Here is a 22,712-nt window from a genome sequence, read left to right as displayed (position 1 = left end):
ACAACCGCAGAATCTTCAGCAAACAACCACAGACTGCTGCCCACCCTGTCCGTCCCATCATTTACGCATAAAAAAAAATGATAGCGGTTCTGTCTCACTTTCTGGGTCTCTCCTGATGACACCCTTGTCTCAGACGAATACTTGCCATCGAGACCGCGGTCTGGGTTTCATTACTTGAAAAGTCATCGGCCACTCACGTATGTTTGAACTTAACCTGTATACTCGGACTTTCGTCAACAATCTGCAGTGGGACGCCGTGTCAAATGCATTCCGGAAACAGAAGAATGTGGATTCTGCCTGTTGCCCGCCATCCGTGGCTTGTAGGATATCACGTAAGGAAATGGCACGTTAAGTTTCAAGTGGTTTTGCCTCTCTAGAATCAGATCTTTCTTCCCAGGCATTAGAGCATTATATCGTACAATTGAAATGGGTCTCTTTAGATCTACAAACTCCGTTGGGCACATTTTTTCCTGATTCCATTACTAAGCACACAAACGAAACTGCTATTCTGATAAATTAATAAACTTTATGCTAAGCGTTTCTTCGCTTAGTGCCATCAACTTTTTCTTTCCCATACGTTCAAATTTACAAACCTGAGAAGGCAAACCTGGTCGCCTAGTAGATCTCACGTTTATCGTGTGTCTGTGCGACGATCCAGCATCTCAACAAATCTAAGCGCATGTCAGGTGCTTCGTACATTAGGAACCAAACGACGTGCTTATTTTGTTGTGTCATATCTCGTATCTCCCACTAAATTTAGTAATTGTCAGGTGCACAATAAACTCAATGTCTTGCTGATCCGACGTAATTCAGATTTCTATCAATCCCCCTTTCTATTTTGTTTTCAGGCACCACTATCTCTCAGACAAATATTTACATTGCAGCCATGTATTTACGGTTCATAGTCACCTACAAAAACGACATTCAGTAATATTTTAGATGGGGCTACTTTTTTCTACTACCAAAGTTTTTAAAGTTATATGCATATTCCGATTTTATTCCCTGCAAATGATGTTAATTTCACTTCAATGTAGCATCTGCTGCTGGCTTCTCATCCGATGCTTTGCAGTCTTTCTTCCCGTTCCTTTTTTTACTGAATTAAGTTTTTCGAGTTAATACTGCACGAAAATAACTTTTAGTTCTTTTCTTAATTCGCTGGTATATTAAATTTTGTTTTATTGATCAATCTCGCCTATATTTCATCAGTAGGTTACGAACGGAATTCGTATCTGGGAACGGGTATGTTTGCAGTCCACCATTCTGCATGTGGTCCGAAACTAACACATTTGACGATCACATGCCTTCCATATTCTACAAATAGCCTACATATGGTGTTCCGTCTTTGAAGGATGTTCGCTACAACCAAGCGAAATCAAACTCACGGTGCCGGAAATGCCGTCTTGGAACTGTTTCCCAACACAAAACGTAGGACGTTCCATGTTCAGGCAATCCTAGGTTCTATGACAGTCATGGTTCTTTGATACCAGAGAATGATTTACTATCCCGAAAAAATGCCAAGCTGCACTGGGTTCAAAATCTACGTTAAACTTTATGTCGTCCGAAGAGTGGCTGGTGAGCCAGATCAAAGGTTACATGAAGGAAGTGTTGCCACCTCCAAGAGACCCGTGTCTAGTGAAGCACACCAGTGTTCAAACCAACCTTCGTGTTAAGGACATCTTTATACTTACGTACGCTGGCTGAACTTTAACTCTACCGACAAAATTTCAGGGGTTGTTCAGAGGCGTTTTGTAAGTATTTTTGTACAAGGTACCCTGAGTCTCTGGCGACTCGTTACAGAGCAAAATATAACTGACTTATTCGGTTTGTTGAGAAATTACCTGTGTTTCTGGTAATACCTTCACAACGCGTCATTGTCCCGCTACTTTTGTGCGATCAGTGTACCTGTTGACGAGGTGCATGTCGTCCACCTCCTCGTCTGTAATCCTATCCATTCTGCTTCAGCCTTGCCGGGAAAACAAACCACACACACACACACACACACACACACACACACACACACACACACACACACACCAGAGGCAGTGAATGCAAGCACAAGGGGCCAAGTGTAAAAATAGTCATTACTGTTAACAGCAAGAACCGTGATTCAGAAGAAGTTGGTTGGTTGAGGTTTAAGGGACCAAACAGAAAGGTCATCAGTCCCTTGTTTCAAATATGCGACATTCCGCTAATGGGACAACTCAGTCAGGTCAGAACAATAAAACGGAAAAAGGGAAAAAACGTAAAAAGGCAGTCATGTTGTCATTGGTAAAAAACAAAATGAGGGAAGTCGGCAAGAGAACGAACCCAACATTATGCTGAAGCAGCATAGGCAAGACCACCTGTGACTTAAAAGGTACAACTGCTATAATGTAGAAAGTACGTATGGGAATAGAAAGACTAACCAAGCCTTAAAAAAAGGGTAAAAACAGAGTAAAAGGGGAAGAAAAGAGGATTCCGGTCAGGGAGGTGAATCGGGAATCTCCAAACACTGCCTACAGTGGGAGACACCCAAACACTCACCGCCCTGCCAGAACACCAGAGAGATTAAAAACCTTAAAACTGAGAATAAAAACCACTCTCCCGGAGGAAACCAAGAACCAGAGAGACCATCCGGGAATCGTCAGCCAACATCAAAGGTAAAATGGGGGGGGAGTCTGTACTTAGCACGCAGAGCCAAAAAAAGGGGGCATTCAACCAAAATGTGGGCCACTGACTGGAAGGCTCCACAACCACATAGCGGGGGTGGCTCATCACGCAAAAGGAAACCATGGATCAACCGAGTACGGCCAATGCGGAGACGACACAGTGTGGTCGAGTCCTTTCGGGAGATGCGAAAGGAAGAACGCCATGGGCCTGGTGTCACCTTAATTGCACAAAGTTTATGAGACAGGGGAGTAGCCTCCCAAGAATTGGCCCATGACTGTGTGAAGTGGGATTTGATGTGAAGCCGTAAATCCGCTGCAGGAGGGGTTACAGAAAACGGGGGTAAGTGACTGCTCCCCCAGCCAAACGATCAGCGAGCTCATTACCCGGGATACCCACATGGCCAGGGACCCAAAGGAAGTCAATGGAACAAGCAGCACATTGAATATGAGCGAGGTGGTCATGGATGGCAGACCCCAAGGGATGGCGCGAAAAACACCAGTCAATAGCAAGAAGACCAGTCAATAGCAAGAAGGCCACTCATCGAGTCCGTGCATAACAAAACGCGGTTGTGTTGGGACTGTTTAATAAAGGTAAGGGCCTGGGAAATTGCCATCAATTCCGCAGAAAACACCACACATGTAGGTGGCAGCAGATGACTTCCCGTTCCAACAGAGGACGTGAAGGCATAACCAACACAATCAGCAGACTTATAGCCATCAGTGTAAAAAACAACAGCATCCCGAAACTCCCACAAAATTCGGCGGAAAAAGGAACGGAACAACACCGGGGTGATGGAATCTTTCGGATCGCGGCGGAGATCCATCTGAAGTCGAGGCCGAGGAACTAACCAAGGAGGGGTGGAGGGGAGGGAGCGAGGAAGACAGGACAAAGAAGGAAGCTGAAAATCACGGCAAAGAGACGCAAGGCGCAGCCCAACCGGTAAAATCGCCCGAGGGCGGGAGTCGGGTGGGCGACGTCCATGGTCTGGGTACAGGATAGAATAGGAAGGACGAGTGGGAGAGGAACGGATAGTGAGTGCATAAGACACCAGAAGCTGGGACCGCCGAACAGAAAGGGGGGGGATCCCAGCTTCAACCAGGAGACTATCAACAGGGCTAGTAGAGTAAGCACCGGTGGCCAAACGGATACCACGATGGTGGACTGGATCCAGCATGTGCAGTGTGGAAGGAGCAGCTGAACCATAAACTTGACAACCATAGTCCAAACGAGACAGAACTAGAGCACGATAAAGACGGAGAAGGAGGGAACGGTCCGCACCCCAAGAGGAGTGGGCAAGGAAGCGAAGGACATTGAGTTTACGGAAACATCCTACCTTCAGGAGTCTGATATGGGGCAGCCAAGTGAGCTTGTTGTCGAAAAGAAGACCTAGGAAACGAAACTGTGGGACCACAGGCAATCGTTGTGCAGCGAGATAGAGCTCTGGATCAGGGTGGATCGTGGTACGGCGACAGAAGTGGACCACTCGCGATTTTAAAGGAGAGAATTGAAACCCGTGGGAGAGGGTCCATGCAGAGGCACGCTGTATAGCTACCTGGAGCTGCCGCTCTGCAGATGCCATCGAGGAGGAACTAACCCAAATGCAGAAATCATCCACATACAGGGCAGGGGCGACCTAGGGACTGACAGAAGCCACAAGTCCATCGATAGCAATGAGGAAAAGAAGGACACTCAAGACAGAACCCTGTGGGATGCCCATCTCCTGGGTCCGTGGAGAACTAAAAGCAGTACCAACTCGAACTCTGAATGACCGATGGATCAGGAACTGGCGGATAAAAATCGGGAGTGGGCCCCGAAGACCCGACTGATGAAGGGTAAGTAAGATGTGATGGCGCCAGGCCGTGTCATAGGCCTTGCGAAGGTAAAAAAACACTGCAACCAAATGGCGACGCTGGGAAAAAGCCTGCCGAACTGCGGATTCCAAGCAAAGTAAATGATCGATTGAAGACCATCCCTCTCGAAAGCCACACTGGTAAGGCGACAATAGATCCCGAGATTCGAGGACCCAATTGAGCCGACGGGCTACCATCCGTTCAAGTAACTTAAAAACAATATTGGTCAAACTAACTGGCCAATAGCTGTCAACAGATAGGGGGTTCTTACCAGGCTTAGGGACAGGAACCACAATGCTATCCCTCCACTGAGAAGGGAACTCACCCTGGAGCCAGATACGGTTAAACACCCGAAGAAGATGTTGCCGTTGTGGAGCACTGAGATGTTCAAGCAGTTGGTTATGAATGGAATCTGGGCCAGGGGCCGTATCATGAGAAGAAGATAGAGCAGAAAGAAATTCCCATTCAGTAAAAGGTTCGTTGTAAGATTCTGACTCACAAGTGGTGAAACATAAGGTGGGAGCTTCAGCCCGCTGTTTTTGATGAAGGAAAGCAGCTGGATAGGAAAGCAGCTGGATAGGAGGCTGACGCTGACGCCACTGCAAAATGGGTCGCAAGATGTTCTGCACGAGCTAATGGGTCCGTACAAAGGCCACCTGGGAGGTGAAGGCCTGGGAGGGTGGACTGCCGATGGCAACCTTGGAGAGAACGAAGTGTAGCCCATACCCGTGACAGAGGGACAGTAGGACCAAGGGAAGAAACGAATCGTTCCCAACATATCCGCTTACCCTGTTTGATTAAATAACGGGCTTTAGCGCGGAGGCGTTTAAAGGTAGTAAGGCTGGCTACGGATGGGTGCCTCTTGAAGTGTTGCAAAGCTCGATGGCGATCACGGATGGCAATGGCAATGGCCGTACTCCACCACGGGACTTGGCGGCGACGAAACGGTCCAGATGAGCGCTGGACAGCAAGGCTAGCAGAGCGAACAATTGCGTCAGACACGTCACGTAGGACGTCATCAATACAACCCGACAAAGAGGGAGAAAACACGACCTGCGCAGTGTATAGAGGCCAATCGACACGGTGGAAAGACCAACGAGGTAACCTGTCCATCGGGGAGCGGGAAGGGAGCGTGATAATCAACGGGAAATGGTCACTATCACAAAGGTCGTCGTGTGGCGACCAGTGTAATGAAGGGAGGAGAGAGGGAGAAGAAAGAGAAAGATCAATGGCAGAAAAGGTACCATGACCAGCACTGAAATGAGTAGGGGAGCCATCATTAAGAAGGCACAGGTCGTGGTCTGCAAGAAACTGGTCTATGAGAAGACCTCGTCTAGATGGAAAGGCACTGCCCCACAAAGGATGATGAGCATTAAAATCCCCAAGGAGGAGGATGGGAGGAGGAAGTTGCTGAAGAAGGGTGGTTAAGGCAGCAGGTGTAAGAGTCCTGTCAGGAGGGAGATAAAGATTGCAAACTGTGACTGCAGAGTCTAGGTGGACCCTAACAGCAACCGCTTCCAATGTAGTTTGGAGAGGAATCCACGTGCTAGCAATGTCTGTATGGACCAACGTACAAACGCCACCAGAAGCCCGCAAGGGTCCGACCCGATTTCGACAGAAAACACGGAACCCACGGAGGGTCGGTGAGTGAGCATCAGTAGAATGACATTCCTGGAGAACCACACAAGCTGCAGAGTAGGACGAAAGAAGGGATTTCAATTCCGGAAGGTGACGTTAGCATCCATTACAATTCCAATCGAGAACCACATAACGATGGTTTAAATGAGGGCTGAACAAGCTAAATCCAGTCATACCGCCGGGTCCCCACCCATCACCGACAAGGAAGGGGCGACATCCATGAACGACAGGTCAGAATCCGGTTGTGAAGTCGGGGAAGGGACCTCCGGTGACACCAGAGGCTCTTTGTCCCGGGACTTATGTTTCTTCTTCTTTTCAGGCTGAGATCGAGGAGGGCTGTGTGGCATAATGGAGCCAGCTGCAGCAAGATCAGGAACAGAAAGAGACCGGGCGACCTGGGGGCCGATAGACCGCGGCTCTCGCGGTCGCCGCGCTGCAGCAGACCTTTGACCTGGAAGGTGCCGGGAAGGGGCATCCCGGGAGAGGCGCCCTTGACCAGCAGGCGCCGAAGGAGTGGGACACTTCTCCGGCTGGGGAGGGGGAGCGGCGCCCAGAGGAGAAGGTGTGGGAGCCGCAGGGGAGGGGGGAAGGAGAGGGGTCCGGGACGGGGGTAAGGAAGGGGGAGGAAGGGGTGAAGATGTAACCAAGGCGTAACTAGATGTCATGGACACAGGGTGCAATCGTGCATATTTCTTACGGGCCTCTGTGTAGCTTAAACGATCGAGGGACTTATACTCCTGTATCTTTTTTTCTTTCTTATATACTGGGCAATCTAGTGAACGTGGAGAATGACTACCATGACAATTTACACATACAGGAGGGGGAACACAGGGACTCCCCTCATGGAGTGGACGTCCACAGTCACCACAGAGAGGGTCCTGGGAACAGCGAGAAGGCATGTGGCCAAAGCGCAAGCACTTTAAACACCTCATAGGAGGTGGGATGTACGGCTTCACATCACAGCGATAGATCATAATCTTAACTTTCTCAGGGATCACTTCAAAGGCCAGGATAAAGGCACCAGTATCAATACGATTATCTTTAGGACCCTTCTGAACACGCCGAACAAAATGAACACCCTGCCGTCCGAGATTGTCCCGAAGTTCCTCACCAGTTTCGAGGATGAAGTCCCTGTGAAAAATCACACCTTGTACCATATTTAGAGACTGGTGAGGGGTAATGGGCACAGGAATTGTGCCAAGATGGGTACAGGCACGAAGGGCCGCAGATTGGGCAGCTGAAGCAGCTTTTATCAGCAACGAACCCGACCGCATCTTGCTCAGGGAGTCCACTTCGCCAAACTTGTCTTCAATGTGTTGACAACGGTGAAAGTATCTCCATCAGTCCTGGTGCAAACGAGATAATGAGGGAAAGGTTTTGCCCCTAGACGACGGGCCTGACCCTCTTCCCAGGGGGTAGCCATGGAAGGGAAGGCCGAAGGGGCAAGAGAAGCAGCACTTGAGGAATCAGTTCCACTCAGAGACGGCCGCAGAAGAACGGCCAGAGTTTTGGACCCGTATGCATTTCATCTGCATAGTGTCCGCCCTGATACCACCCACTCCGATCAGGGGCTCTCCTCACGGGCGCCACCCAGCCACAGCAAGGGCCGTCTGGCACGGAGGCCATTGCCGGGAGTTCCGATGCTCCAGGATGACGAGCAACCACTCCACGGCATGCATGAGGTGGTCACAGCTCAGGTATCAGAAGTGTGATCCCTGTGTGTTCAGGGGGCTCAACCAAAAGGGTACATAGCGACCCCACCACACGGGCTGACTACCGTGCTGGCTATGCACCCTAGCATCAGACAACGACGTGAAAGAAAAGGTGGAATGTACTAGCAGGGCGCACGTGCTCGCCACGCACGTATCCACAAAAGAGTTGTGGACCCCCTGGGGGGATTCAGAAGAAGAAGAAGAAGAAGTGTTTCCAAACAGAACGCACAAGGCATTTCCGCGCCCACAATCGCGCTTTTTCTGTACAGGGCGGACACGGAGTTGAATGGGGAAAGAAGTCAAACGAAATGCTATTCAACTGAGGAAACGAAAGTGCAAAGGCAGCGAAAAAATAAATATTAAGTAAGAAAGTGACGAAGGTATTAGTATTTCTAGGTTCTGATATGTTTCTAAGAAGACCATCTTTTGAGGAATGCGTTTCTGTGAACACTGACTTCGTACGCCACTGAAGCTGGATGTCTGTTGGCTAACACTCTGTAGTGCTTCCTTCCTGTAGATTTCAGACGATTTTTTTATGGTGTCGCCGTTATTGTAGGCCGGTTACAAACTGTATCTGAAAATTATTTGGCGATAGCCGGCGACCTGACAGCACTAGCGCACACCTGAGCTAGAGAGAGAGAGAGAGAGAGAGAGAGAGAGAGAGAGAGAGAGAGAGAGAGAGAGCGAGCGTGTGCGTCCTGCACGCTTGGTTGATAAGCTAAATACACGTTGCTCTGTATCTTCTGTATCCACGTGTGCAAACGAACATCTGGCAACTAAGTCGGGGGCTCAGATTGTTTACAATGCTCCTGACAAGCCGAATCAGCATTGTAAGCGGGGAGTAATTTATCTCCAACGCCGCAAGCCCCCGCCTCGTGTGAAACTGCTTGCAAGGATGACACGTGGCTCCGGAACGTGGGACATTTTTCTGTCAGCTTTGGTATCAGAGGAAAATTGTGTTCATTCGACAATTTAAACAAGTGTTACGCAGTTACAGCAAACATTGTTCTTCAAGACTCATTCTTTCTTCCCCGCCGTCGGCATGTTTTAGGTGCCAGTTTTAGTCACTACAGTTTTTCAAGCGAGTAGGGCGACGCCAAAAATGGATACATGAGGTCTCCGAACTAACGTGGATAGTATGTTTCATAGTTAGCTTCACCTGGAATCTGGTGGCAGACCACACACGAAACATTTTCTCGACAGTGTTTGAGACATTTACTCACGACGCTGTCAGTGGATAAGCAGCCCATCCGTATTTGCCCCATAAGTAGTGCGAGATTGTTACCTTCTGGATACAAACATGTGTACCACCTAAGTGTCTGCACTGGAAACGGCTATCTAGCCAGGTTGGTTCCCTTCACGCTCGCAGCGGCGACCCCCTAATTCTTAGTATAGTGGAATTGCATACTTCTTGGAAAGAGGAGTACACTGCTGCATCACATATCAGTGTTTACGGTGTCACTTCCGAACTAGCTGGGAACCAAGTAAATATAATGTTAACGTCTGCTGGCACCGACAAATTTCAATCTGGTTAGAAGGAAACGAAAATGAAAATGTACCTTTCCGCTAGGCATACGCTTCATTTAAAATATTTCCACTTTTTTTTTTACGAAAAGCTGCTTCGTGAACAGTGACATGTTATACTGCCACACTTCTTTTAAACTTATCCCGTAGAAAAAGATTTTGAATTAGTGCTCTCTCCGAGTAATTTCATCGAATTTTAATAGTTTGTATGAGCGGTAAAATCTAAGCACTCAAATAAATGTGGATGACAGAGATGAGAAATAAGTTACAAAGAGATGTTATTATACGGGTAGAGTAGGGTAGGGTCGGTCTGCAGACCACAGAGCTCACGAAGGCTTTCCCCCCCCCCCCCCCCCCCCCCTCATCCGCATCTGACCCAACAAAATAATGAAGGGCTATGACAGCAACGGAATTAATGTCTTCTAGGATGGAGATTCTAAAAGTGAGAAGCCTAAAAACGTAATGTAAGTCAATTGAATCGACAATAGTAAAGTACTTAAAGAAATTCTCCAAACAGCTGTGCAAATTGAGAAGTTATTTTATTTTCGCTACCAGTCTCGGCAATTCAGTATGCTGTCTTCAGACCCCATATGCACATCTCAGAAATTATCGATATTGATACTGGGGCCATCCTTGCATATGGGACATGAAGGTGGCGTAGTGAATTGCCGAAACTGGTAGCGAAAATAAACACCTTGTCAATTTGTACGGCTGTTTGGAGAAATTCTTTGTTAAATATTTGACCAGCCACTGGCTCACGTCCACAATAGAACAACAGAGATAGTAAAGTATGGTGCGAGAAATAGTCGGGAAAGGGCAGGCGAGTGAACACGCAGCTCAGCATGTGTCGCTGTCGTCTTTCCAACTGCCGTACCAAAACTAGATTCGTTTTAGTCGAAGATCGGAACAGAAACCTCTCTCTCTCTCTCTCTCTCTCTCTCTCTCTCTCTCTCTCTCTGACGAAGCACAAAATCCTGTACAACTGTTCTTTCATCAGCAGCTAGCATTACAAAAAGGAATCCTTAATGTTTTGGCTTCATCAAGATGCTACTCTTAAAAACTAAAGTAGGATGCAACAGGAAAGGGCCAATCGCAAATAAAAGCAATTAAAAATAAGCAAAATAATGAAGCAGCTGTTTTGCATTCATAGATCCATAGCCGCTGTAAGTTTCTTGAGAAGTCATTTTTCTATGTTGGCTGTTTTTATTATTGTAATAATTTTATTTGATGCTATAGCTGTTAGCTAATTCCACCTGCCTTGGGCATTTTCAATCTACCTCTGTTAGCATCATATTCCACACACGTGTGGAGGAAGTGAGATTGATGGCGTCATTAGTAAAGGTTTCTTACAATCTTTGTAGTTAAGGGACTATCTATCGCAGACGTGAGTTCCATGGATGAAATTAACAACCAGTTCAACTGTTCGTACGTCGTCTGCTAATATTACAATCTAAGAATCCGGACGACCATGCTTGCCGTGGAGAGTCAGGAGGAGGAGGAGGAGGAGGAGGAGGAGGAATTCAAGTGTCCGTAAGTATCTGCAATCATCACGAGATGGGGGTAGCTCATTACTTAAGATGGAACTATGAGGAGGCTACATACGACGTTGCACCTTAGAGTGAGAAAAGGTATTATTTATGCAAATCCCCATCTGGGATCCTCCAAGGCCTAAGTGAATGCTGGGCAAGTGATCGCGACTTAAGTCAGAGGTGGGCCAATTCATTCCCTGTGGTAGCCACATGACTTGCGACCACGAGAAAGACATCTCACTAAGCAAGTAGTACAACTAAGGTCAGAGAAAAGATCGTGAACAGCAGGTATCATAGTGACAAGAGTAACGTCAATAGCCTGTAGACTGATCACTCAGGCTCTACAAATTAAAATGCGGTGGCCGTGTTCTATTTATTAATCTCTGTGGCTCAGTTAATGATCTCAGCTCTGCTGTTGAAACACTACACGTTCCTGGCTGGTGGGAGATGCGAAAGCATATCTCGTCCTACCAATGGTTTCAGAGCCATCACTTTAGCTGACTGTTGCATCCTGATACGAAGGCGACAAACTTTAGGTCTATGAAATAGATCGGTTCCAATTCATGCCTGATTATTAACAAAGGTGAGGTGTGAAGCATTATACAGGCAGCACATTCTGTGAGACAGGGGTAGGCAGAGATCCTGGAAGAGGGTCTCAAGGCGCATTCCAGTTTGCAGTACCACCTGCGGTCAACTGTGAGGGAGTCTGCGCTCCCTGTATCAAATAAGAATTTGATAGTGAATCTTCATGTCGTGATTGGATAAATGAGCAACAACTGGCACCAATGGAACTTTTAGACTTAAGGCACCCGCTTCAGAGAGAAGACTCAACAGGGCTAGCCGAGAAGGCGCCAGGCGCCAGTCGTACTCGACAATGACATGTATATTAGGTCCACAACTTTCAAATTCCGAAGAGCCACTGAGCCATAAACCTGGCAGCCAAAGTCCAATGGAGACGAAGCCAGGCCCTAGCAAATATGTAGCGGAGCAACGCAATCAGCGCCGTAAATAGTGTGAGCAAGAAATGAACAATGTTAAGCTTTTGCATTCAGCTGTTCTTTAGTTGAACACTGGGCAGCAGTCCCAACAATCTAAACTGCACAACAACAATTATGGGTCACGATGAACCACAGTATCATATTAGCACGATTTCCGATTTCACACGAGGGAACTGGAAACAGAGGCCTTTGGCATGGCTCCTTGGAACACTATTAGGGCAAATGCAAGCCATGAGGACCTAAAATGTGAAAATTTCAGCTTGAAGAATCAGACACGTAGACAAGAAGAACTGCAGCCAACTCTACACGAAAAGCTAAGTAACCTAGAAAGTTTATTGTAATCTTCGCTCCTCTCAATTTTTTCATACAAGACACAATGAAGTTAGGAAATCAATGGAAAGTGATCACTGTCACGAAGATTGTCATGTAGCGACCACTGCAGCAAAGCCACGAGATTTAGGAAAGACACTGTACGGTCGTAACTGATAACCGATATGGTCTCGTGGGTAGCACCAATGTGGGTAGGAGTACCGGAAGGCGGTGTGCATTGATCCCCAAGAAGAAGGGGGCGGTGGGAGGGGGGGGGGGGAGGTTGGTTACCGCAGAGTGAATAAGTGTCCTGCTTAAAAGTAAATAGATGTTACGAATGGTGACCGCTCGTGCTTCGAACATGGTACGGACGGGAACCCAGTGATTAATATCTGTGCAAACGAGATGCTTTCTTGCGTACAGTATGGTTCTAACAGAATGCACATTTAGCTCTAGAAGATGGGGAATGGTGATTAATGAAATGTGTTTCACTGAGTGCAACACAGATCACATAACAAGAGGAATTTGATTCATAGTTCTGGCAGGTGACAGTAATATCCATTGCTGTTCCTTTGGATCATCAAGTTGAGGGTGTCCAGGTTGGGCATGAAGCAGTTGTGACTACAGGTCACAATCCAGGAGCATTATCACCAGTGAGAGTGGAAGAAACATCAGTTTGGGGCTCGATGGCGTGAGGGGAGAGAGGTCAGCAGAATAGCCTCTGGATTTTTCCTTCTTTTCAACTACTCTGAACGGTGGGGACTAGGGACTACCTGCGTGTAGATAGGAACTGAAGAGGAGTACGCAACCTGGGACCTGCAGTCTGGCTCCTTCAGCCCCTGGCGGGTGTCGGGTAGCTGGTTTACAGGGGAGGGTTTCAAAAAAGGAGCCTTGTCATCGGCAGACAGGGGAGAATGCTGCTTCTCGGACCGAATGCGGGGTGTCGAGGTTCCCAAAGGTGGTGATGCAGGAACCACAAGAGGGAAGGGACCCCTAATGATCAAAGTTACTTGCACAACTACCAGAGGTTTACGTCGGATTGGAGAGAGCGAATAGCTGATGAGCTGTCCATAGTAGTGGCAAAAGTCAGGATATAAAAGATGGCACATCTTCCGAATTTCAAAAATATTAGAGGCTATCAGACTATGTTCCTCGATTTTAGTTTCCTTAATTAAGGTATTATACTGAAATCGAGAAGGTACGTTTCGACAGTAAGATTTCATTAACAGCGAGGGGGGGGGGGGGGGGGGCGGGAGGACATTGCACAAATCGATATATATGTACACTGGGATACATATGCCCTAAGCGCTGTTAAAGCACCACATCGAGATGGAAATACGGCTTCATGTCACAACGGTAATTCATGTTTTCACTTCCTCAGGAAGCCGAGTCATCCTCAAAAAAGATGAAGATGATTGTTCTGCACTCAACCTTTTTGTCTGTTGGACCTCTATGTACACAATGTGCAAAGTGGACCCCTGAGCTAAAGTGTTCGTGTAGTTTATCCGTTTCCAGCATTAAATCGTAGAGAACTTACAAAATCCGTACGATGTTCAAGCTTTTACAGGGCGTTTAACGAGTACACGACTAACTACTACTTCTTCAAGAGAAAGACGCTACGTAAGGTAGGATTTCTGTTCCAGGCACACACTTCGAAGTTTACTAAGAAAGAGTTCTCCAAATCATTCTGAACATTCTCCGCCTGGAACATTGATCAAGTACGTAGAAAGGACCCTTTAGCTGTCCAAGTGCGACCGAGGAGCACAGAGGAGTAAGTTTCTGAAGTGCGGTTGGTTTTCTGCACTTTGCTTGGTTTTGCTTTCCTCCCGTGGCGAGGCCAAGGAGGGAAAAATGCTACGGTCGTAAGGATGTGCAGTGAAGAATTGCAGTCAGTCTGAAGTCAGTGACTGGGGCTCGCGGCCACCGGCTGACAAGTCCTTAATGACTGCCCAGCCAGAGTAACGGCCACCGTGGCTTGACGGCTACTGTCCGTAGTCTCGGTGCCGCGAAACAGACAGCAACCTGCTCTCCTTCATGGGTGGGGAGGTAAGAGCTCGGATACGAATAGTGCATTCCCTGCGTAGCCAGAGGGGCTGCCACCGTACGCCGCCACACACGGACTGGCTACCGTGCCTGGTACTTTGAGACCTGCCGCACGGTCCATACTTCAGCAAAAATTGTCTGAAATGGTGGAGGTCAAATGTGGGGACCGAGCGTGACGTAACCGAAGTAGGTGGTGTAAAAGTACGAGCGAGCTAGTTTGCCAGCATGGCGTCTGCCCTAGAAAACGTAAAGTGACACAGTTTGCAGCACAGGAAAGGAGGAACTGCAATCGCTTGGGGCCCCATCCAAGTTACGCACGTGCTCAAAAATGTGCCGTGAATGCCCTGGGGCGCAGAAATGACACTCACTTGCATATCCAAGAATGCACTACACCGGACACTCATTTGATGTTTGTTGCATGCCTTCTGCATCGTGTCGCAATTTTAATGGTCGGAAAAGTAATTCAAAAGGTGCAGGCGGAGGCCGGAAATCAGTGACGCGTGCCGACCTGCCGGGTGCGTCGCCAGCCCGGGCGTCGGACACGCGTCCTTGGCACAACACGGGCGCCCACCGCCTGCGAGCCGACAGGATCAACTGAACTCCGCGAAGGAGAGGCGCCGCCAGTGAAACTACAGAAGCAGTTTGATATTTGGGACACCAACTGTGCCCACGACTTTCCCGACGCGCGAGCCAATCGCTCGAAAACTGGACTCATTTCGTGTGACGACAATGTACTGAGGACTCGCGACGTGCCCCTTGACTGGTGCTGCCTCGTGTTGTGAGTTTCTGGAATTATTTGGAGAGTAATATTAGAGAACTCAACAGTTACTCCCGAATGGCCGAGCCAGTATGATCACACTGATGTAATTTCATACTTACACACGATACCTTTCGAAGTTCTCTACAATTCTATTACAGTTTCGTAATGTTTCTTCAGAGGTCAATAAATTTTCCAAGTTCAAGAAAGAAGAAATTGCTCAATAACTAACCTCACTTTTTTAAATTTTTATAATCCATCAAGCAACTGAAGTGAACATGAAAATTTATCTTTAAACTTTACCTTTCTTGTATTTATTGCTCTGAAAATACATCAACTACAAATGAGCCAGTAATGCATCGAAAATAGACATAAATGGCCGCTTTCCTAGGCCCAATATTCTTCCAAGTTGCCGGTCTCCAAAGTATTCGACAAAGCCGAAACCAATGTTTGGGCCCAAACGGGTGAGCCAGAATATTATGGCCAGTGCCCACCGCGAGACTGTTTACCGTCTGGTGCAAAAGCTAGCACGTGACGCGGTGAGTATATAAGCGAGCACAGAAATGGAGGACCATTTTTTTCGACGACACTCGTTGCAAATCGGAAATCCACTTACATAAGCGACTTCCCTAAAGGGCAGATTGCCGTGGCTCGGCGCTGGAGACGAGCATCTCGGGAACGGCGAAGCTGGTTGCCTGTTCGCCAGCTGTTGTGAGCAACTGCGGAGTGTGACTGGAGGACGGTGGAACCGCGACTGGCTTACAACGTGTTCGATGTACACGCCTCATCACGCTTATTAACATGGCCGTCCGCACAGACAAAGCGTACGTGTTCACCGAATTACTGTCCGCTTTGCCATCTCAATTTTCCAGAAGTTTTGGCCTAACTGTGAGTGAAGTTGCGAATCTGATAAACGTACTCCACATCTACAGTATCGATATAATCATATTCTTTGTAAGTCTGTTTTGAGACCAAAGATGTTAAGTTAAACCAGAGTAGCTGTGTGTGTGTGTGTGTGTGTGTGTGTGTGTGTGTGTGTGTGTGTGTGTGTGTGTGTGTGTTAGTCAGTCCGGCAATGTACTCTGTAAAGGATGGAAGCCGGCCTGAGTGCAGAAATGTTTAAGAGGGATTTTGTACTAATATGTTTTGCGGGAAAGGAAACAAGATAGCAATATAAATACGTAAAAAGAGGAAATTTTAAGATAAATCAGTATATATATGTAACTGTGTAATGTCATTGTTAGAACATTGGCTGTGTTTGAACTTTACTGTAGAAATATTATACTGCAACACATCTCTTTGTCTTATAATTGAAACAAGTGTCAAAGAAAATAATTGTGAACTGAGAAATATTTTGCTAACTAGGCTACTTATGAAAACTTGATGAAAGGGCGTATTATTGTTATGGATTAATGAAGGGTAGTTACACCTGCGAGTCTTGGTCCTCATTGTCTCTCGTTAAGATCACTTCCCCATGTTCATTTCCTTTCACGATTGTGTTCGCTTACTCGCATTGCACATAGCGAGTTCTTCACTGTGGAGCATTTTGTGATAATTTGTAAGATAGTCTTGCACAGCACATCACAAAATGGTAAATGAAATTTGGTTTTTTACCGTCTCGTGACTGTCTTCATAGTAACGGATTGCAGAACAGCCGAGCGTTCCGTGCGCATAGGTATGCCAATAAATTTGATTACCATCAAAATTCATGTCCATTGCAGGACTCAGTGATTGTCAGAGTGTATTTGTGAAAATATCAGGATCAGTTCTGATGTCAGTAGAAGTTTTCAGGAAAGTGCTATCTTGTGGTTTTTCAAGCAGCTTTATCAGACAGACAGATGCGTTAATTTTTATGTTCGTTTTCTGCGTAATATCAATGACAGTTCTCGTATAGTCATTGTTTGCGTGACTAAAGATAAGGATTAACAATATTCAGGGCCAAAATTTTAATCTGAATCATTTCTTTAGCACTAGAAGAGCATATATAAATTTCATTGTATTGTTTTCTCGCAGGCGAATAATTCGATGTATTAGCTAGTCTGGATATCGCATCGTATAGCGTGAGCTTCACATACTTCCGTTCAAAATTTAATTTTAACCCAGTTCTGTTGCCGTACAATGGTTTTCGTACTTCGATATCAAAATAAGTTTTGTACATTTTTCAGATAGCAACTTGACATATCCCAACACGAGTTTAAGTTGTTACATACTTCCACTCCAACTGAGACCAAGTGAGAAGCTGTTCGAAAACGCACCGCGTCAGATCAGTGAGGCAGTATTATGCTTGTGTAGCGGGGGGGAAGGAGAGTATTCAGCTGGGCTTCCAGGGGACCTGTTGTTAACCAAGGCACCGTAACAGCTGGCAACTACGTGAGCGGGACATGGTCATGGGATCTTCCAGCAGCGTAACTGTCCATGTTACTACGCCAAAATCGTGCTCCAGTTGTTTGAAGAACGTGATGATTAGTTCACATTGACGAGTTGGCCTCCAAATTCGCTTGATATGAACGCAATCGAGCACATCAGGAATGCTACGGGGTCCCAGACCTGCTGCACCAGCAAACTACCGGTCCGTAATACTGACGGGCAAAAATCACAGCACCAAAACATAAATAATGTATCGTAATAAAATTTCGGGAATGCATCTGTGTAGGTACACATGTACGAGATTAACACCGCAAGATCACAGGTCAAAGTAAGCGCGAGATAAGGCATTTCAAATGTGAAATTCTTGTACATTAACAACCGGTGTAGCCGCCAGAATGTTGTATGCAAACATCAAACGAGCATGCATTGTGTTGAACAGGCGCCGGCTACCAGTGTGTGGGATGGAGTGCCATTACTGCTGCACATAGTGCTGTTTGTGGATGGCGCTGGATTTGTCGTCCGATGGTGTCCCATGTGCTCGATTGCACACCGATCTGGTCATCGAGCAGGCCAAGGCAGCGTGTTGACACACCGTACAGCATGTCTGGTTTCAGTAGCGATGTGTGAGCGAGAGTTATCCTGCTGGAAAACACACCCCGGAATAGCGGCACAATAGGTCCAGTCACCAAATGGCCGTCCAAATTTGCTGTCAGGCTGTGTGTAGTAACCACAAGAGTACTGTCATACGAAATCGTACCCTAGACCATGACTGCAGGTGTAGGTCCACCAGCAGGTCCAGCACGCAGGCAGGTTGGTTGGTTGGCTGGTTGCAGGCCTGCGACTCGTTTCCTCCCAGTCGACGCACGGCCATCACTGTCACCGAGGCAGAACCACCAGCTTTCATCACAAAACACAACAGACCTCCACCCTGCCCTCTCCTGATACCACAGAAGTCGCAGATGGCTGTGATTTGGGGTCAGTGGAATGCACGCTGCAGGGCTTCTGCCTCGTTGCTGTCCTTGAAGTGGCCGACTTGTAACGGTTCGTTGTGTCACTGTGGTGGCCAACTGCTGCTCAAATTGCTGTACGGTGCGCCAGAGCCATATGCAGAACACGATGGTCTTCCCTATCGGTAGAGCCACGTGGCCGCCTAGAGCCTGTTAGTTTTGCGACCGTACATTCTCGTGCCACCGTTACCAGCAATCATGTACAGTGACTACATTCCTGCCAAGTCTTTCTGCAGTATCACAGAAGGAACATCCAGCTTCTGGTAGCCCCATTACACGACCTCGTTCAAACTCAGTGAGGTGTTGATAAATGGCGTCTTTGTCGTTTTAGAGCCATTCTTGACTATGAAATGATAATTAAATGGACACCCTAGCTGCAAACAGGCGTTGCTGAACTTCATTCGGGACATGTTGAAAATGTGTGCCCCAACCGGGTCTCGAACCCGGGATCTCCTGCTTACATGGCAGACGCTCTATCCATCTGAGCCACCGAGGGCACGGAGGATAGTGTGCCTGCAGGCATTTATCCCTCGCACGCTCCCCGTGAGACCCACATTCCCAACATGTCCACACGACTACATTCGTAGTGCGCCTAATAGATGCAGGCGCACTATCCTCTGTGCCCTCGGTGTCTCCGATGAAGCCATGAAGCCATGGAGCCATGTAAGCAACATGCCCCGAACGAAGTTCAGCAACGCCTGTTTGCAGCTAGGGTGTCCATTTAATTATTTCATTTCTAGCAAAGCTGCATGGTCATCTACGGTAACTGTTCTTTCGGGAACAGACACTACCGTCACATATATTCCTGACTATCAACTCACTACGTCGAGTCTCAAATGTAAGTAACACTCACGACCGTTACAACGAGTATTTAAAGCAAAACCTTATTTGATCTTCATCGTGGCGCCACTCCTACGCGACTGGCGCGAAGTTTGGCTACACATCATCGTTCAGATGTAGAAACACAACTACCAACTTTCGTTTATGTTGCACAACTCCTTCCTTGGTATTGCGTTTTATTTTTTTATTTTCAGTCAGTGTATGTGACGATTCCGTGACCAGGGCGTAGGGGTATCTTGCAACACACGTCCGGAGACCTAAGAAGGGTGTGTCTAATCCATTCCAAGACGAATCGGTGCTGTACTGCATTCCAGAAGTGACCCAAAACACTGAAGAAGTAGGTGTTTCTAAAGCTTTGATTCATCAGAGTGTTCTTATCGTAATGACATAATAAACTGTTTCGCTGTCTTCAAGCGCTGACATTAAGTCTTCTTGACAAATTCTGACACTATCATTTCTCGTCCCTCTCCCTTCGAATGGCCTAAGAACATGGGGAGAGATTCTACCCACACTCTGCCCTCTACGTTTCCATTTTGCTGCCTTTGTATAGAGAAGTCAGTACCGTTATTTCTGTACGAAGTCGGTCTAATAGGTTGAATGATTAAGACGGAGAATGGTTTAGTACACCAACAGACTTTGATGTATCTCCACGAACAAAGATGCATTCATTGTCAACTTTGTCGGGATCAGGCATCACCGGGGTGTACAAACAAAGAAATGAGATATTGCCGGGACCCAAACGGAATATTTTGTACGAAGCAAGAGTTCGGCAGGCAGCAAGTACTGCACGGTACCTTGAGCGTACGGGCTATGTCGTGGCAACGAATTCCATTACACATGTTATAGTGATGTATCTACGGAAATGCTTTTGAACTTCTCGCGCTTACGTTCGTAGGCAGTTTAACGTTTTCTGCACCGTTGGTAATTACGTTTTCCCAAGAAGGTGTCAGACTTTCCGGAGCAAACAATATCAACATTTTTCCAGTAGCTGTCGAAGTCTACCTATTGAAAGAGAACAGTGAATTATTTGTTGTCAGCGAAATCTTACGCCATCAACGAATTCCTTAATAAGACTGAACTATTAATATTGCTTAATTTTGAGTTCCAAGAAATCTTCAATTCTGTACATCTACGGCGCGAGCAAAGTGAAAACGATGTTGACGATTTTCAAATTATCGTAGATATTACTATATGTATTTTGTACAATTACATATTTAGGACAGTTATTGTATTAATTTGTAAATACAAATTTATTCAGTCTTATTTGGCCAACGTGGCGAATGGTACTTCACCAAAGAAACTGTGGAATGGACATTATTTCTAAGCGTATCAGCTCCCGTTTGAAATATGTATTCTGTATTGTGTGTTTCTGGCACATAGCCACATTCACGGGGACAATCTCCGTACTCTACGGAAGGAACAACATATTTAATCTAAATAGAAGTCTGGTCGTTTCAAATACAACCGCGTTTACTACCAGAGTGCTCTGTCTCATTCCTTCGCTCAGGTAACAGCTGTCGAGGAATGCCACTTGCCACGAAAACAAGCAAAATTTCATTACATTCAGTAATTAAATAGCTGTTGTGTCCGATGACCAACACCAAACTGCAGATAGATTTAAGCAGAATACTGGAGTGTGGCGATTCTGTTAGTGATTCCTATTGATACATTACTCCCAATTAAGGAAGCTAATCTCGCATTCTTCAAACTGAATATAATATATACGGAAAGAACTGCTTCTAGTTAGACGTCCGAAACATCTGACATTTAGTGAATTGTGCGAAGGTTCGTATCTTTAGCTTCCATTAAGTGGCTGCAGTTTGGACGCAGTCATACTAGTTCTGAAACCTGGATACCCGTGTCTCCGAACAACAATGCTTTGGGAAATGGTTACAATGCAGTGTTAAGGAGTTAGAGGTACCACGCACTGCTGCAGACTCTCCGGCATGCGTTTCGCAGTGCTTGCTGTGTTTATGGAAGTTTATGTGGCGAAAGAAGCAACAACGAGTAGTGACGGCTATGTTAGGTCCAATCACGTGCAAATGTGGTTACCGTCTGTAACGGCAAGTGTACATGTCACAATGACCGAACGTGAGCATTGTAGCTATCGTCGATTATTGCCGCCACCATCCCGTCTTATCGGCAAGCTATGGCCAAGGAGATACACACAGGCGCAGGAACTGTGAGGGCGTGACGTCAAGGACACAGGATGCTGGCGACGCCTCCACCAGCAAGGTTGCCAGGATGTTGCGTAAAGTTACCTCAGAGAGTGTGACCTCGATATTCTGGAACTCTTATGTGAAAGAAATGAGAGATTAATAATAAAGCACCTGGTATCAGTAGATATTTAAGTCTCCAATCCATTAGTCAGATTTTTGCGTAAATGAAAAAAACTGTGGCAATCATTATGCAAACAGGGAAAGTAACATTACTAAATTTATTTCCACACTACTTTAGAAGTTAATAAATACGTTATCAACTCTCTTCATCCAGAAACTCACTACAACAAGTTTGCGGCGATGATTTTCCTACGAAACTGACATACTGCTGTCTAATTTTAGACATTTGAAAATGAATTTTTGTTCTGCTAATTATTACCATTCCAACGTGTTAATCAATGGAAAAAGGTAAAGTATGCACCGAGAAACCAACAAGTAAATTTCTTTAGGATTTTTGTCAGTCGCAACGCCTTTTGGATGTTAGGTTATCTTGTGGTAATACACTGTTTTAGTTTTACACCACGGCTCTCAGTAACTAACTGTACACAAATTTTAAATAGAACTTTCGTTGAACAACACTGATTTAACAAAAAAAGGAAATTCTACTGAAAATACATTGATATAAACTTTGTACAATATTCTGATACCATCAAAATTATGAAATTGTTTATAATTCTATGCCACAGCTGTTTTAGACACTCTGGAAGCTAAAGATTACGAGAAATTTCGCGTTAACCAATATCAATTCGAAAATTTATTGGAAGACAGTACACAGAAAAAAACCGTTAGCGGTTATTTCAGAGAAATGCATTTCTGCACTAACTTTCAGTTTACATATATTTAATTATGCAAAAGTTAAGGCTGCTGCTTTTCTGAGATACGGCTCAGAGCTTAAACCAAGATCGTCACCCAAACTATCAGTTTAGCCTCAGAACAGCGTTAATATTAATAAAAACGGCCAGGTGCGAGTTTGGCACAAGCTAAGGGGATCCGTACAAAATTACGTATACAGACAGTTTATCCATTCCCGGAATCGAGAATCTCTACGATTTTTGTCTGTTATCGACACTGATGCTGCCAAGATATCGGTCCCGGAAATTTCAAGACTTTCGAGAAAGAAATACTTTCTTCGTGTGATATAATTACAAATTAATCTATCGGATTTTTTTCCTTTTGTTGTACTATGAAACTTTGGTTCTTGCCAAATTCATGATGCTGGGTCAACGGGAAGTTCCCTACAGGTTTTTATGAGTGCTTTCGAGTATGAAAA

The 22,712-nt window shown here is 46.2% G+C and overlaps 1 protein-coding gene and 1 non-coding gene across 3 annotated transcripts in view; both read right to left on the bottom strand.

Annotated features, from left to right (window-relative positions):
• Positions 1-22,712, bottom strand: part of LOC124775090 (ATP-binding cassette subfamily C member 4-like) — a 254,271-nt gene that overhangs the window by 185,282 nt on the left and 46,277 nt on the right. The gene's annotated exons all lie outside the window — the stretch shown is intronic.
• On the bottom strand, positions 18,806-18,880 carry Trnat-ugu. The gene has a single exon. It is a non-coding gene; the product is annotated as a tRNA-Thr (tRNA).

This window comes from Schistocerca piceifrons, chromosome 2 (genome assembly GCF_021461385.2).
Source record: "Schistocerca piceifrons isolate TAMUIC-IGC-003096 chromosome 2, iqSchPice1.1, whole genome shotgun sequence".
NCBI classification, from domain to species: domain Eukaryota; kingdom Metazoa; phylum Arthropoda; class Insecta; order Orthoptera; family Acrididae; genus Schistocerca; species Schistocerca piceifrons.
The sequence above is the reverse complement of the archived record's forward strand: the minus strand, read 5'-3'. Positions and strand labels throughout refer to the sequence as shown.